The 16,331-nt window shown below is 34.5% G+C and overlaps 1 protein-coding gene across 5 annotated transcripts in view; it reads left to right on the forward strand.

Moving 5' to 3' along the window:
- Positions 1–16,331, forward strand: part of SUGCT (succinyl-CoA:glutarate-CoA transferase) — a 683,662-nt gene that overhangs the window by 73,926 nt on the left and 593,405 nt on the right. The window lies entirely within an intron of this gene.

The raw sequence follows: 16,331 nt of genomic DNA on the forward strand, positions 1-16,331 counted from the left end.
CCCAGTCCCACATGACATCTCTGAACCTTGTTTTTCTCATTTGTAAAAATGAGAGTACTAACACACGTCTTGGAAAATGTACTCAGATTAAATGAGATAATGTGTAGGCAAACACCTGGGAAATAGTGCTAGTTCCTTTTCCCTTTCTGGTGCATGCCTGGCATGTATTAGATAATAACTGCTCTGTTTCCTCTGGAGATCTTTAAGGAGAGAGGGATAAGCATCTTCCTGGATGATTTAGAAATTTACCTGCCTAAAGGCAGGAAGTTGGACCAAATGATCCTTAGAGAGTTTTTCAGCTTTAGGAGTCTTTATGTACTGTTTTATTTTGGAAATTAACACAATAGAATTTCTTTCTCTTTTTTAAAAGCTCTTTTGTAGGAAAGATTGGCTAGTCAAGGATGTAGTGTTTAATTCATACTGTCATTTTACACAGTAAAAAGGAAAATGCAGAGTGTCTTGAGTGGCTGTTTGAACCGCAGAGACTTTTGATGGAAAGTTAATGAGAGCTTAAATTCTGAGTTAGTAACTTCTCTAGGAGATTGGACTGCATGGCAAATCACAATGTGTATTCTACACTCAAGCATTTTTATCTAAGTAAAATCAGGGTAAAGGGACTGTAAAGGAGGAGATTAAAGGGGTCCCTGAAAGGGCAATGTGCAGCTTTGAAGAAATAAAGGGAAATAAGGTTTAGCTCAGTTAGTCTTAGTTCTGAACCATGTTCTTCTCACCCATGTTGCCCCCTGGACTGGCTGTCGAGAACCATAACCCTGTTTAGTTGTAACTGAGGAATAGTTTCCACGTTAACTTTTGAGAAAATAGTTTAATTTCTGTCTTTCATTGCATGTTCAAGGAGGAGGAGACTTCTGCACTTTTGGCCGGAAAAGTTCTAAAATATTAGGAGGATTAATATTTAAATCTGTGTAAAAACGATGCCTTTAAGTAGAGTCAGACGTACTTTTAGTCATCTCTAAGTCATTCTTTTTATAGATTGAGGATAAGCAAGTGCAGAAATAATAAATACTTGGCCTGAAGTCATAGTCACTGGAAAAGAACTTTGAACTTTTAATAAAGCTTACATTTGTGCTAGTAAATCATAATCCCTGTCCTGAGGGATAAGAAATGTTGAGAAACTTTTCACTACAGAACTATGGGATGTACTCCTACAAAACTTTCAGAGCCTGATTGAATTAAGGATTTTCAGGTTTAGGCACACTGATTCCGATTTTACTATATACCAGAAGTCTTTAGAATTGCTTAGACAACTCTAAATGATACATAAATTCCCATGTCTTAGACCTAATGAAACAAACCTGGGATGGTGTTACTTGTATATCTGTATTCTTCAAAAGCTTTCTGAGAGATTCTGATAATCCACCTGGTTTTGGAATCACTGGTTTAAGTAATAAGAGGTACTGTTAATACTTGGTGAAAAAAGGGCATGTGGTTTCTGTTTCTATCCTCCATCCATTGCATTCTGGCTTCCATAGCCCCCTCACCAATGAAATTGCTCTTGGGAGGGTTACCAGTGACCTCTTAATTGGAAACTACAGCGGATACTTTTCCTTTCTGTTTATTTATTTATTTTTTACAGTAGGTCCTTATTGGTTATCTATTTTAAATATAGCAGTGTGTACATGTCAATCTCAAACTCCCAATCTATTCCTCCCACCACGTCTCCCCCCCCAGTAACCATAAGTTCATTCTCGAAGTCTGTGAGTCTGTTCTGTAAATAAGGTCATTTGTATCATTTTTCTTTTAGATTACACATATAAGCGATATCATGTATTTGTCTTCCTCTGTCTGACTTACTTCACTTTTCCTTTCTTATCTCACTTTGTGACAGTAGACAGTGTTGGCCACCTACCCCTCCTCGATGCTCTTTTCCTCCTTGTCTCCCGTAATATGTCTTTCCTGGTTTTCCTCCCACATAGCTGTTCTCTCCTTCTCAGTCTTCTTCATGGCCTCCTTTTCCTCAGCCTGCTTTTAAAGTAATGATTGTGCCCAGAATTCTGTGCTTTGACCTCATCTATTGTTTTTACTCTTTTATACTCTCTAATAAGGCAGCCATTAGCCACATGGGACTGTTAAGCATTTGAAATGCGTCAAGTTTGAATTGAGATGTGCTGTAAGTGTAAAAAGTACAATGGATTTCAAAGACATATGAAAAAGAACATGTAAAATTTCTCATTAATAATTTTAAAAATTGATTACATTTTGAAATGATAATATTTTAGATACATTGTATTAAATGAAATATATTACTAAAATTACACTGGTTTCCTTTTACTTTTTTTTTAGCATGGCTAGTAAAATTTTTAAAATTACATATGTAGTTTTTATTTCGCTCACCTTATATTTCTGTTGGGTAGCACTGTTCAATATGTTCTTCCTAGATAATATCTCAAACCTAGCGTGGTTCTAACTACCATACATAATGTTTTGGCTCTCAAATTTATATCTTTCACCCAGTTCTTTTTCCCTTGGGTTTTAGGTTGGTATATTCAACTCTTGATTGGATATACTCCTTAAACTGAACAAACAAAAAACCAGTTCAGCAGACTTATTTTTCTTTTCCTTTGTCCTATCTCAATTGAACTATTAACCCAAACCCAGAAACTTAAACTTCTGTCCAAACATTCACTAAGTCTGGGTTCTGTGTTCTAACTCTTGTGACCATTTGTTCCGTCTTCTCATTCCTACTGCTGTTGACTTAGTTTGGCCTCTGATCTTTTTCATGAATAATTGCAGTAATTTTCTACTTGGTTCCCTGTCTCAACTCTCAAACCTTATGATTCTTATGACTCCTCTCTAATCTACAAAGTGATGCCAGTGATATTTAATTTGTATTCAATAAAACTGACCTTGGAACTTTATTTTTCTGGAAACCTTTCAGTTATTTCCTATCATAGTTAGAGAAGCAAATAAACAAATAAACCTAACCTCATTAGATATATAATATCAGGCCTTCATGATTTGTCTTTGGTTTCTATCCAGCCTCATTTCTTTCTTTTTTTTTTAATTTTTAAATTTTATTTTATTTATTTTTTTATACATGAGGTTCTTATTAGTTATCCATTTTCTACATATTAGTATATACATGTCAATCCCAATCTCCCAATTCATCACACCACCACCATCCCTGCCTGCTACTTTCCCCCCTTAGTGTCCATACATTTGTTCTCTACATCTGTGTCTCTATTTCTGCCCTGCAAACCAGTTCATCTGTACCATTTTTCTAGGTTCCACATATATGCGTTAATATATGATATTTGTTTTTCTCCTTCTGACTTTACTTCACTCTGTATTACAGTTTCTAGATCCATCCATGTCTCTACAAATAACCCCATTTCATTCCTTTTTATGGCTGAGTAATATTCCATTGTATATATGTACCACATCTTCTTTATCCATTTGTCTGTCGATGGGCATTTAGGTTGCCTCCATGACCTGGCTATTGTAAATAGTGCTGCAATGAACATTGGGGTACATGTGTCTTTTTGAATTATGGTTTACTCAGGGTATATGCCCAGTAGTGGGATTGCTGGGTTGTATGGTAATTCTATTTTTAGTTTTTTAAGGAACCTCCATACTGTTCTCCATAGTGGCTGTCTCAATTTACATTCCCACCAACAGTGCAAGAGGGTTCCCTTTTCTCCACACCCTCTCCAGTATTTGTTGTTTGTAGATTTTCTGATGATGCCCATTCTAACTGGTGTGAGGTGATATACCTCATTGTAGTTTTGATTTGCATTTCTCTAATAATTAGTGATGTTGAGCAGCTTTTCATGTGCTTCTTGGCTATCTGTATGTCTTCTTTGGAGAAATGTCTGTTTAGGTCTTCTGCCCATTTTTGGATTGGGTTGTTTGTTTTTTTAATATTGCGCTGCATGAGCTGTTTATATATCTTGGAGATTAATCCTTTGTCCGTTGATTTGTTTGCAAATATTTTCTCCCATTCTGAGGGTTGTCTTTTCGTCTTGTTTGTAGTTTCCTTTGCTTTGCAAAAGCTTTTAAGGTTTATTAGGTCCCATTTGTTTATTTTTGTTTTTATTTCCATTACTCTAGGAGGTGGATCAAAAAAGATCTTGCTGTGATTTATATCAAAGAGTGTTCTTCTGTGTTTTTCTCTAAGAGTTTTATAGTGTCCAGCCTTACATTTAGGTCTCTAATCCATTTTCAGTTTATTTTTGTGTATGGTGTTAGGGAGTGTTCTAATTTCATTCTTTTCCATGTAGCTGTTCAGTTTTCCCAGCACCACTTATTGACGAGACTGTCTTATCAGCCTCATTTCTTATCATACCTTCACATTCATTGTTTGCTTCAGTCATCCAAACTAGTTGCAGTCTTCTCCAAAATTATGAATCAATTTTTAATATATCTTAAAAGAGTCATAGACTTCTTTGAGAATTTGATGAAAGCTATCAAATGTCTTCTAGGAAATTAACATACAGAATTTTTGCATGTAGTTTCAGAGGGATCTTGGAACACCTAAAACTGGGACAAGAACTGTAGTTTATATTCTTTTGTTTCCCAGGTATTCCTTCTGCATTGTAGGCTAGTTTTCTTCTTGGTCATTTGTAAGCCTTGATCTCTTCTGCTAATAATTATTGTGTAAAAAATCACCTTGAAACTTAGTGATGTAAAACAAGAGCAATCATTTTATGAACTCTCATAGTTTCCATGGGTCAGGAGTTTGGGAAGGGCTCAGTTGGGTGGTTTTGGCTTGGGGTTTCTCAAGCAATTGCAGTCAAAGCAGGAACAGTGGGGACTGGAGTAGCTTGGGGCTGCCAGGCATCTCCCCATCTAATCTCAAGACTTTTTCACATCATCTCTCTCCATGGGCTAGTTTGAGCTTCCTTACAGTATGTGGCCTTAGAGCAGTCAGACTGTCTGTATGGGGGCTCAGGGCTCCACTAACACAAGTGTTCCAGTAAACAAGGCAAAGTCACCAATACATATGTTCTATGACATAGTTGTGGAGGTCATGCTGTAATCCTTCTGCAAAATTTTATTGGTTACAAGCATGTCACAAACCCACCCAGAATGAAGGAGAAAGGAATTAGACTCCACCTGTTGATGGGGCAGGGAATGTTAAGGTACTAAAAGGGCATGTGGAAGGGGATATTGCAACCATCTTTGGAAAATACAATCTGTCACAGTCCCTCAACATGCTGCAATGCTACGTAAAGAGCAGGTGGGATTTAGGCACAGTCTTTCCACTTGGTGGAGAAATCTGCTAGTAACAATAGACTTTTTGTAGCTTTAAATGATCTTTTCTTGGCTTTGCCTGTGGCAAAAATTGGTTATGGACTAAGCCTTATGATCTCAATATAAACATTTTCTACTCTTAGTGTCTGAACCTAATTATCAAAGAGACAACCAGAATGAAAGGAACAGAGAAGCTATCTCTTGATACATTAGATAGCAATTTTGAGCGAGTAAAAAAGGATGTTTTCCACCTTTTAAAACTTGTATCTTAATGACTTGATAATCCATTTGGATGAAACAAATGTACTGCCATAGACAGCAGAAGGTTAAATGTTCTCCTATGTGCTGATGGTTTATTATTGTGTTCCAAGACTGGCCTTAATAGGTCACTGGTTCCATCTAATTTTTGTCATAACTAAATAAGACTAAAATAATTTTTAAAACCAGATCATCTGCTGCATTTATGTGGCTTATTCTGGCAACTCCATGCATGTGGCCACCACAACTACACAGAGTGATTCTATCCAGTTTATCTTGGAGGGTTCAGGAAGCACTGTATTGGATAACTTTTAACACTGGTGTAGAAAGATTTTTCATTCAAAAGTAATTGCATTCAAAATCCATAGTGTAGTTCTTTGAGACATCATTTATTGGTGAGAAATGAAAATTAAATGAAATAGGTAAAATTATAGGACAGGGAACATCCTCAAGAGTTCATCTGTTTTGTTGCTTCTAGGTATGGCTTACCTAAATCATACCAGAAACAGACAACTCTTATAAAGGTCTGGAGCTACTTCTGGAATATGTAAGACTGAGTTCAGAGGAGGCCTGTTAAATATAGGATTGACTATATGCCGATCTTAGTGGGTGTGAAAGTTGTTTTGTCTCAGAAATTAGAGACATTGGATGTTTAGATTTGTTTTTGCTTTTCTCTGATCCATTAGCACTGAAAGCTGTAGCACAGAAAGTATAACTAGGAAACTTTTTCTTGAAGAACAACATGGAAAGAAGCAAAATAACTTTTCAAATAGTTTCTTAGGCCATCCCTTAAAATATCACAATTCCCCAACCATCCATTCCATTTTCTCTCAGTCTAACCCTATTTAAACTCAAGAGGACAGCCAGGCTAGATGATATTTTGGGCATCTCACTGTGGGAGCTAACTCAGAATAATTTAGATGGTATTTAATCTCTGGACAAGAAAATAGTATGTTTGGCGTGTTAAGGGATCTTTGAAAATTTGTAGTTTTGTCTACTTTAAAAATTTTTTAAATTTTTAAATAAAGTTTTATATTTATTTATTTATTTATGATGTTGCTGTTGCTGTTGTTGTTTTTGGCTGTGCTGCGCAGCATGAACGATCTTATTTCCCTGATCAGGGATCGAACCTGTGTTCCATGCATTGGAAGTCTTAACCACTGGACCGCCAGGGAATTCCCAGTTTTGTCTATCTTTTTAATTTAGCAGGCTCCCAGTGAATGGATTCTTCCAGTTATTTTCTGAAAAAGGTTTTGGTTTACATTTTTCAGAGTGGTAAAAGCATGTTTTTCTGTAGATGCATTCAGTTGCTTGCCATTCACTTAAATTTTGTAGAACAAACCAGCCCACATCAGAACTGATTATTTCTTAATTGTAGTTGTAGAAATGACAAATCAACTCACTCATTTAAAATTTTTGCTTTCTAGTGATGGTCTGTAAAGGAGAGATGATGAATATTGGAATTAGAATAATACATGGAGGCAAGGTGGTAGTGAAAAGATCAGAAGCTTTGGGGTCAGAATTTCTGAGTTCCAGTTCTAGTTGTACCATTTGCTCTCTGTGACTTTGACAAGTTAATTTATCATCTAAATGTTTCTTTCATAATCTGTAAGATGGAGATACTATTGGTACTTACAGAATTCTTATTGAGAGTTAAATGTAACAGCATATGTTAAAGCACTTTGAAGAGCATGAAGTTGTACATGACGTTATGAACATGCAGGAGACCCGAAGCTAGCTTCTTACTGGTTTACTAAATACAAAATAGTTAAGTATCCAGACCTGGTCATGAAACCTTAAGGAAGGTAATTGAATCCAGTAATGTGGTAGAGGCAGTGGACTCAGGTTCACTTGGGGTCTCCTTCCGACTTAGCTGCTAAACGCTTGTAACATCTTAACGGTATTTAGGTAACCTTGCTGTTCCTCATCTATAACAAGGATTGCTTTGCTCCTAAGGGTTGTACAAAAAGTTAGGTATTGATTTTAAAGTGCAGTATAGAATTTTGCCTTCTATAAGTCCGATTCCTCTAAGTTGTACCTTTAATGTTTGGAAGGGTAGAAAGTTTTAATTTATTATTAGAAAGAAATTCTTAGTATTAGGTCAGCAAGCATCCACGTGGGATCCAGAGAATGGCGCAAGTCAGTTTGTTACGTTTTCTCTTGAGTCGCCTATCTGGTGTGGCAGGTGCATCAGGAGGATGGACTCTTCTCTCCCTCATCTTCTTAAATCTTTCTTTACTTCCGTCCTTCTGGCATCCCAATTTCTTGTGTTTGTGACTTCTGACTTGTGCTCTGTCGAGGCTGAGAAGGAGGTGTGTGGGTGGGAGATGGGGTGGAACTTTGAGCCTTTCAGGATGTGATTAAGAAAAATGATCTTCCTCTTCCAGGCTCTAGGTGAACATTCTAAAGACTTTCTCTTGTTGGTATTGTGCAACACTGTTAGCCTAAATGAAGTGCATTACAATGCTCTCTTTTCTCTGTCTTACCAGGGATCTGTTTGCCGGTAAGCAGCAGAGACTGATCTCTTAACAACTGTATACTTTCCTGCTTCTCTGCCTCCATTGATACGGGGACTTAACTATAGGATCCTTTCAAGTTCTAAAAATATGTGATTTAGGTTGGAGGGCTCCATAGTGTCACTGAGGCACATAGGTGATAGATTTTGTTATGCCTATTTATAGGTGAAAAAGTGAAGGCACCTACTAGTAGAATTTACAGCTTTGAGTTCCGTGTTTCAGCCATTCAACAGAACTTCCTTCATGTAGGGGAAATGTTACTCTGTGAAAATTGGTATGTGACTGTGCTAAAAGCATATTCTTTAGCATCAGTGAATGGCTCGAGTAGATTTTGTGCTTGGAACAGAAGGTTCAGATACTGTGTAGTTCCAGAGTCTGTGCTCATAAAGTGTGAAGGCAGTGACTGTGGTGACTGTGTTCTTCCTAGTCGCTAAAACCCTCGTTTGATCTGAATATACCACTTTTTGTTCTCTGTGCTGCTCTTTCTATTTCTACTAAAGATACTTTTCCTAACTAGGGCTGCAAGTCATACTTATGGTGGCTTTCATAATCAAAATATTACCATCATATTAAGAAGCTTAATTTCCTATTGATTTTCCCCCACAATTCATTTAATTTAACCCCTCCCTCACCCAATCAATAATCCAAGTCTATGAATTCAAATTTCTAAGTATCTCATGAATACATCTGTTCCCTCTTTCCTCTGTCCTTGATTGAGGTTCCCATCTTGGCCTTTTCCCCTGAGCCCCTGTCAAATCTTTCTGATGGGTCTTCTAGAGCACTACACCAAGTATCTTAAAAAAGTCACATTTGTGCAGCCTTTTACATCCATAAAAAGTGTTTTCATACACCTTTTCTTATTTAATCTTCATACCAACTGATGAGGTAGATTTTGTTATTAGCAAGATTTTACAATTGACCCAAAAACTAACAAAGGCTAAGAACTTGCCAAAGGTTATGCAGTTAGTAAATAGTAGAAGAATTCATATTTCGGAAAATAGATCATTATAAAATTCATGTGCCCTAGAGTAAAAACAAAATTTTCTGTAGATTACATTTATATAATGAATGCCTCATTTTGAAATAAAAATATGACATAGAGACATGGACATATTTAACAATAACTTCTTATTTTGAAAATGAAGCCAACTACTTTAAAAAAGTTTTAACATTTTTTATTGTTTTATGAAGTAATTAGGTTGAGTAATATGACTAAGGAGAAAAATTCTTGGTGGAAGAATTCATGCCTCTTTATTGAACGTGTGCCAGAACTGATTTAAAGTTTCTTATGTACTTTTTAACCAGACAAGGTTTTAATGAATAACTTAGAAAAACACATCATTTTTCTTTTTCATTTGGCAAACTCTGAAAGTAGTGAGAATAGATATGGAGAAATGAATGAAATGTTAAAACAGTCTTAAATTGTGTTTGGGAAATAATCTTTTTAAATTTTTAATTTTATAATTTAGGAGATTGTGATGTAAAGGAAACAAATGAACACCTTTATAGGTGGTTGCCTATTTTTTTCCACTTCTTCTCTAGATTGCATAATTTTCTAAAAATAAAAACCACTTTGAAATTGTCAAACTTTATTTTTTAAAGAACTAATTCAGGTTCTACTTATCAACTTTAAAATTTTAAAACAATTTTGTGCTTACAGAAAAGTTGTAGACATAGTACAGAAAGTTCCTATACCCTTCATCCTAATGTTAACACTTTACAAAATCATAGTACAATGGTCAAAACTAAGAAATTAACACGGGTATGATACTATTAACTAAACTCCACATTTTTTTCAGACTTCCCTAGTTTTTCCACTAATGTTCAGGTTTTACCTGTAATGAGTTTTTGAATACATGAATGAATGGGGGATGAGAAAATATATGAAAATAACATTGAAACAGTGAGAATGGAGAGATACACAAATGAATATGTAAAGTGAATGATCGGGAAGACTCTTAATATTTTTATATTATAGTTTGTCCTCTAACTATAACTCTGTGTCTTAACTCTTAAGTAGAATCTTCTTTTTCTTGTAGTCTTGTTGATGAGAGGCACACTCATTTTAGTTTTATAGGAAAATCGTCATAAATTGCTCTTACAAAAAGGTTACATTAACTTATCAAAAGAACCGAATACACTTAAAGCAGTTTCTAAGTGACCATGAAAAAAAAATCCTACTATTGATTTCTAGAATTAAAATTTAATAAAATAAAAATTTTACTTCCTTTCCAAAAGTCTACTTATAAGTTTAAATCCAAATTATGATGAGATTCTAGGGCATATTGCTTAACAAGGTCAGTTAGTTACCCATTTTTCCTGAAATATATTTTTACTAAAGATTGTGAGTGATGAATTCCTATACCCATTGACATAAAAAGTACCACCCCATTTATCCCAGATTTGAGGAGAAGAGGCACATTGGTTAGTACTGTCACGGCATTAGGGCTCCTATGGAGCTCCAGATGTGGAAGGGGAGTTTGATTCCATGAGGACACACAGCCCCTTCTCTGATTCTGCCTGATTGCACCTGGGAATACCTAGTCACTTCACAGCCACAATGTGGTTCTCTGTGGGGTTTTCTGCTTGCTAAATGGTAATTTATTTTCACTTTCTTATTCCTCTGGCATGCTGACAATTCTTAGATGACAGGAATATGATTATGAGGGATTTCCAAAGTATGAGCATAGTCATCTCTGAATTACAATAGAATACAAATGGTACATCTTCTTTAATTAATTATTGCTACCAAGCAGCCTTGAATGAAATGTAACTTCTAGAGTTCCCACTAAACACATGTTCTTTAGCAGGCCTTTAAAAAGATTTTTAAAATTTATTTATTTCTATTTTTCTGCTTTAATTACCAGCATTATAATGGTATTTAAAAAATAAAACAGCTTTATGGAGATATAATTCATATACCGTATAATTCACCCATTTAAAGTGTACAATTCAGTGTTTTTTAGTATATTCACAGAGGTGTGCAATCAACTTCAGAACTTTTTCATCATCCCCAGAAGAAACCCCAGGCCCATTAACAGTACTCCCTATTCCTACTTGCCCCCAGCCCACAGTTCTACTTTTTCTCTCTGTGGTTTTGCCTGTTATGGATGTTTCATAAAAATGATATCATATAATATGTGGCATTTTGTGACTGGTTTCTTTCTCTTAGCATACTGTTTTCAGAATTCTTCCATGTTGTATTATGTATTAGTACTTCGTTTTTATTGCCTGAAATATCCCGTCATCTGGCTGTACCACACTTTATTTATCCATTTACCAGTTGATGGACATTTGGGTTTCTTCCACTCTTAGGATATTGTGAATAATGCTGCTATGGAAATTTGTGCATATGTTTCTTGGGAGAACATATGTTTTCATACTCTTGGGTATATACCTAGAAGTGAAGTTGCTGGGTCATATGGTAACTCTATATCTAAGTTTTTGAGGAACTGCCAGTCTTTTTCCACAGTGACTACACCATTTTACAATCCTACTAGTGGCATATGAGTTTCGATTTTTTTCACGTCCCTGCTAACACTTGTTATTATTTCTCTTTTTCATGATAGCCATTCTAGTGGGTGTGATGTGGTATCGTTGTGGTTTTGATTTGCATTTCCCCGGTGACTAATGATGTTGAGCATCTTTCAATGTGCTTATTAGCCATTGGTATTTCTTCTTTGGAGAAATGTGTATTTAAACCCTCTGCTTATTTTTTAATTGGGTTGTCTTTATTGTTTTGAGTTATAAGCACATTGTGGTTTTCATTTGCATTTCCCTGATGGCTAATGATGCTGAACATATTTTCATATGCTTAATGACCATTTGTAGATCTTCTTTGGAGAAATGTCTATTCAATTCTTTGCCCATTTAAAAAATGGTTATTTGTCTTCTTATTGAGTTGTAAGTATTCTTTATAAATTCTGTTTATAAGTTCCTTATCAGATATGTGATTTGCAAAAACTTTCTCCCATTTTTTATCTATTCATTTCCTTGATCATTTACTTTGAAACACATGTGATTTTTATTTTCATGATGTACCATTTATCTTTTTTCTTTTGCTGCTATTAGGTGTCATATCTAAGAAATCAATGCCAAATTGAAGATCATGAGGATTTACTCCTATATTTTCTTTTGTTTTATAGTTTTAGCTCTTATGTTTAGGTCTATGGTCCATTTAGAGTTAATTTTGTATATAGTGTGAGGAGGGAGTCCAGCTTCATTCTTTTGCATTCTTTTCACCAATTTTTGAGGACTATTCCTTCCCCATTGAATTATCTTGGTATGCTTGTCAAAAATGAATTGAAGGTGAGAATTTCTGTGGTCTGTATATCTGCCTTGTGCCATCCATGCTGCCTTGTTTGCAGTAGCTTTGTAGTAAGTTTTAAAATTGGGCAGTATGTGTCCACCTTTGTTCTTCTTTTTCTAGATTGTTTTGGCTATTCTTTGTCCCTGCAGTTTCCATATGAATTTTAGGATCAGATTTTATTTCTGCAAAAAAGGCACCTAGGATTTCGGTAGGTGAGACTGTACTGAATCTGTAGATCAGTTTGGGAGTATTGCAGTATTAACAATTTTAAGTCATGACAATGGGATGTCTTTCCATTTATTTAGATCTTCTGTAATTTCTTTCAACAATATTTTGTAGTTTTCGGAGTTTAAGTTTATACTTCTTTTGTTAAATTTATTCCTAAGTACTTTATTCTTCTTGATGCTGTTGTAAACGAAATTGCTTCTTAATTTCATTTTTGGTTTATTTATTGTTATTGTGTAGAAATAAGATTGATTTTTGTATAATGCCTTGTATCTTGCAAACTTGCTGAACTCACTTATTAGTTCTAACAGATTTTTTGGTGGATTTCCTGTATACAAAATTATGTCACCTGCAAATAAAGGTAGTTTTATTTATTTCTTTCCAGCCTTTTATTTCTTTTTCTTTCCTAATTATACTGGTTAAAACCTCCAGTATAATGTTTAATTGGAGTGATGAGAGCAGACATCCTTGTCTTGTTCCTAATGGGGCCAAGCATTCAGTCTTTCACCTTTAACTATGAGGTTAGCTGTTTTTTTTTTTTTTTTTTCCCCACATTTGCCTTTTATGAGATTGAAGAATTTCACTTCTATTCCTGGCGTGCTGGTGTTGAGTATTTTATCATGAAGGGTGTTGAGTTTTATCATATGCTTATGTTGATTGATATTCAAGTGTTAAACCAACCTTCCATTCCTGAGAAAAATCCTGATTTGTCATGGTGTATAATCATTTTTATATGTTGCTGGATTCAGTTTGTTAGCATTTTGTTGGGATTTTTTGGTGTGTGTTCACATTCATCAGAGATGCTGGTCTATAGCTTTATTTTCCTTTGATGTTTCTGTGTGGCTTGACCTCAGTTTTTACTGGTCTTATAGAATGAGTAGAGAAGTGTTTCCTCTCTTCCAGGTTTCAGAAATATTTGTAAAGAGGTGGAATTCACTTGCAAAGCTAAAAAAAGCTTTTTGTTGTTGTTGTTGTAAGTTCAATTACTAATTCAATTTCTCTCGTTGTTATATGTCTGTTCAGTTTTTCTATTTATTCTTTAGTCAGTTTCAGTAGTTTATGTCTTTTTAGGAATTTGTCCATTTCATCTAGATTATCAAAGTTGTTGGTATACAATTTTTCATTGTATTCCCATGTAATACTTTTTATTTCTGCAAGATTGTTAGTGATGTTCCTTCTTTCACTCCTGATGTTAGTAATTTGAATGCTTCTCTTTTCATTTTCCTGGACAGTTCAGTTAAAAGTTGGTCAGTTTTACTGATCTTTTCAAAGAGCCAACTTTTTGTTTTGTTGATTTTCTCTATTGGAATTCTATTCTGTATTTCATTATTTTTTGCTCCAATATGTATTTCCTTCCTTCTGCTTGCTTTGGGTTTAGTTTACTCTTCTTGTTTTCAATGTCTTAAGGTGGAAGGCTAGGTAATTGATTTGAGATCTTTGTTCTTTTTTAATATAGGTATTTACAGTTGTAAATTTCTCTCAAATACTGCTTTAGCTGCATCCATAAATATTGGTATGTTGTGCCCTTATTTTCATTCATCTTGAAGTATTTTCTAATTTCTTGTATAATTTCCTCTGTTACTCATTGGTGTTTTGGGAGTAACGTTGTTTACTGTCCACATATTTTTGAGTTTCTCAGATATGCCCGTTATTGATTCTAATTTCATTTCATTGTGATCTGAGAATATATTTTGTATGAACTCACTCATTTAAAATTTATTTTAGCTTGTTTTCTGGCCTAGGATATGGTCTGTCCTAGAGAATGTTCCATGTGCACTTGAGAATGTGCATTTTATATCTATTAGGTATACTTGGTTTATGGTGTTGTTTAAATTTTTTATTTCTTTTTTGATCCTCTATCTAGTTGTGCTGCTCACTATTCATATTTCAGTATTGACATCCCTACTGTTATTCATGAAGGGTTTATTTCTCCCTTCAAATCTGTCACTTTTGCTTTTTGTATTTTGGTGGTTCAATTTTTGGGTGCATGTATGATTTTAATTGTTATATCTTCCTGATGCATTGACCCTTTTCCGTTATAAAATCTCTCTCTTTTTCTCTAGAGCTTTTTTTGTTTTAAGTTTATTTGTCTGCTATTAGTATAGCCACTCCAGCATTCTTATGGCTTCTGTTTGCATGATATATCCTTTCTCATGCTTTTATTTTCAGCCTATTTATATCTTTGAATCTAAAGTGTGTTAGCAAGCCTCTTTAAATTAGTATTTCACTAAACTTATTTGACACAAGTGGTCATTTTTAAGTGACAATGTTGTCTCTAATGTATGGATGACAATATTTAGTTAATGTTCATACATATCATGCTATTATTCTGGATAATGTATTGATATTTTTAGAATATTGGGTATAGTCTCCATTTTTCAGGAGACTTAAAATGTAATATAAAGGATTTATTATATGATTTGTTCCTACTGCTCTGAGAAGTATAGAAAACTTCTCAAGAAATGTGATTATATTAATATTATAGTAAGAAAGCAGGTGATGTCTATAAACTTAAATTTGAACTTACCTCTCACTTTTAATACATTAAATAATCTTAAATCCAAACGACGGTATTAATTTTAAATTTATGGATTCACGCCACTACAAGTTTTTCCAATAATAATAGTTAGAAGGCCCCCAGAAGTTTCCAATTTTTATGGCAATATCTTCCTTGAAATTGTGTTGAAAAGCAGGGAAAAATAGTTTAGTCTCACTTGCTTTAAACAAATTTAGCTGTCTTGTAAGATGATTAACATAGTTTATGTATGGGCTTCAGAAAAGGCAAAATTAGCTTCTGAAAATGACTGAACAACAGCTGGAATTAATGAATAAGGAAGTGAATGAATGAATAAATCAACTAGGTGAAATATAGGTTTTTTTTAGGCATTATGTGCAACGAAAGACTTGGCAGAATTCAAGGTAGTGAAAAATAGGAACTATCTGATACAACAATGATTAATAATAATGTTGACAAATAATTTGATAGCTAATTTTTATAGGGTACTTACTGTTTGCCTGGTACTATTCTAATATCTTTACATATGCGTCAAGGATTGGATTGTCAATAAGACCGACATGAATCGGTATCAAGCTTTACTTGTAATTTTAAGGATTCAAGCAATAAAAAGGCACAGGAGAAGCAGAAGGAGCTCCTGGACATTGAGATAGGCCCCCAGTGCCTTTTTTCTCACAATAACAAAATTCTCAACCCCAGAGCAGTAGATAAGATCTCAAATGGAGTACATGGTTCACCTCATATTACACGAAACTGATGGGCTATTGGAACATTTCCATTTTATATCCAGATAGTTGCATAGCTCATGCCTTATGCCCCATAAATCTATAGATGCTAGGTTTCTTTACCGTAGTAATTCTAAAGCAGGAGTATCCTGCTAAAAGCCTTTTATATATAAATTCTTTTTTTTTTTTTAAAGCAAATACCATTAGTGTATTTGCCAGTTATTAGCATGCTTATAAGGAGATTAGACCAGGTCTTCTGCCCTCTTCTTTCCTGGGAGAACCTCCTAACCCAACAAGAAAAAAAATACTTCTTTAACTCTTTCCTCTCCAAAAAAAGAAAATATCTATCAAATACTTCTTTAACTCTTTCCTCTCCAACTCATTTAAATTCAAATTCACTTATTCACTTTTTTTGGTATAAATAATGTAAAATATATTAAGAAGGAACTTTAGACATGTTTTTAAAAGTCTTTTATTTCATTTGGTTTGGTTTAGTTTTGTTGGTAGGGGGTGGATTCAGAAAAATAATAAATATACAGCAAATGTAAATATATCCTTACCACCAACAGCAA

The sequence above is a fragment of the Orcinus orca genome, chromosome 9 (assembly GCF_937001465.1).
Source record: "Orcinus orca chromosome 9, mOrcOrc1.1, whole genome shotgun sequence".
In the NCBI taxonomy this organism is placed as follows: domain Eukaryota; kingdom Metazoa; phylum Chordata; class Mammalia; order Artiodactyla; family Delphinidae; genus Orcinus; species Orcinus orca.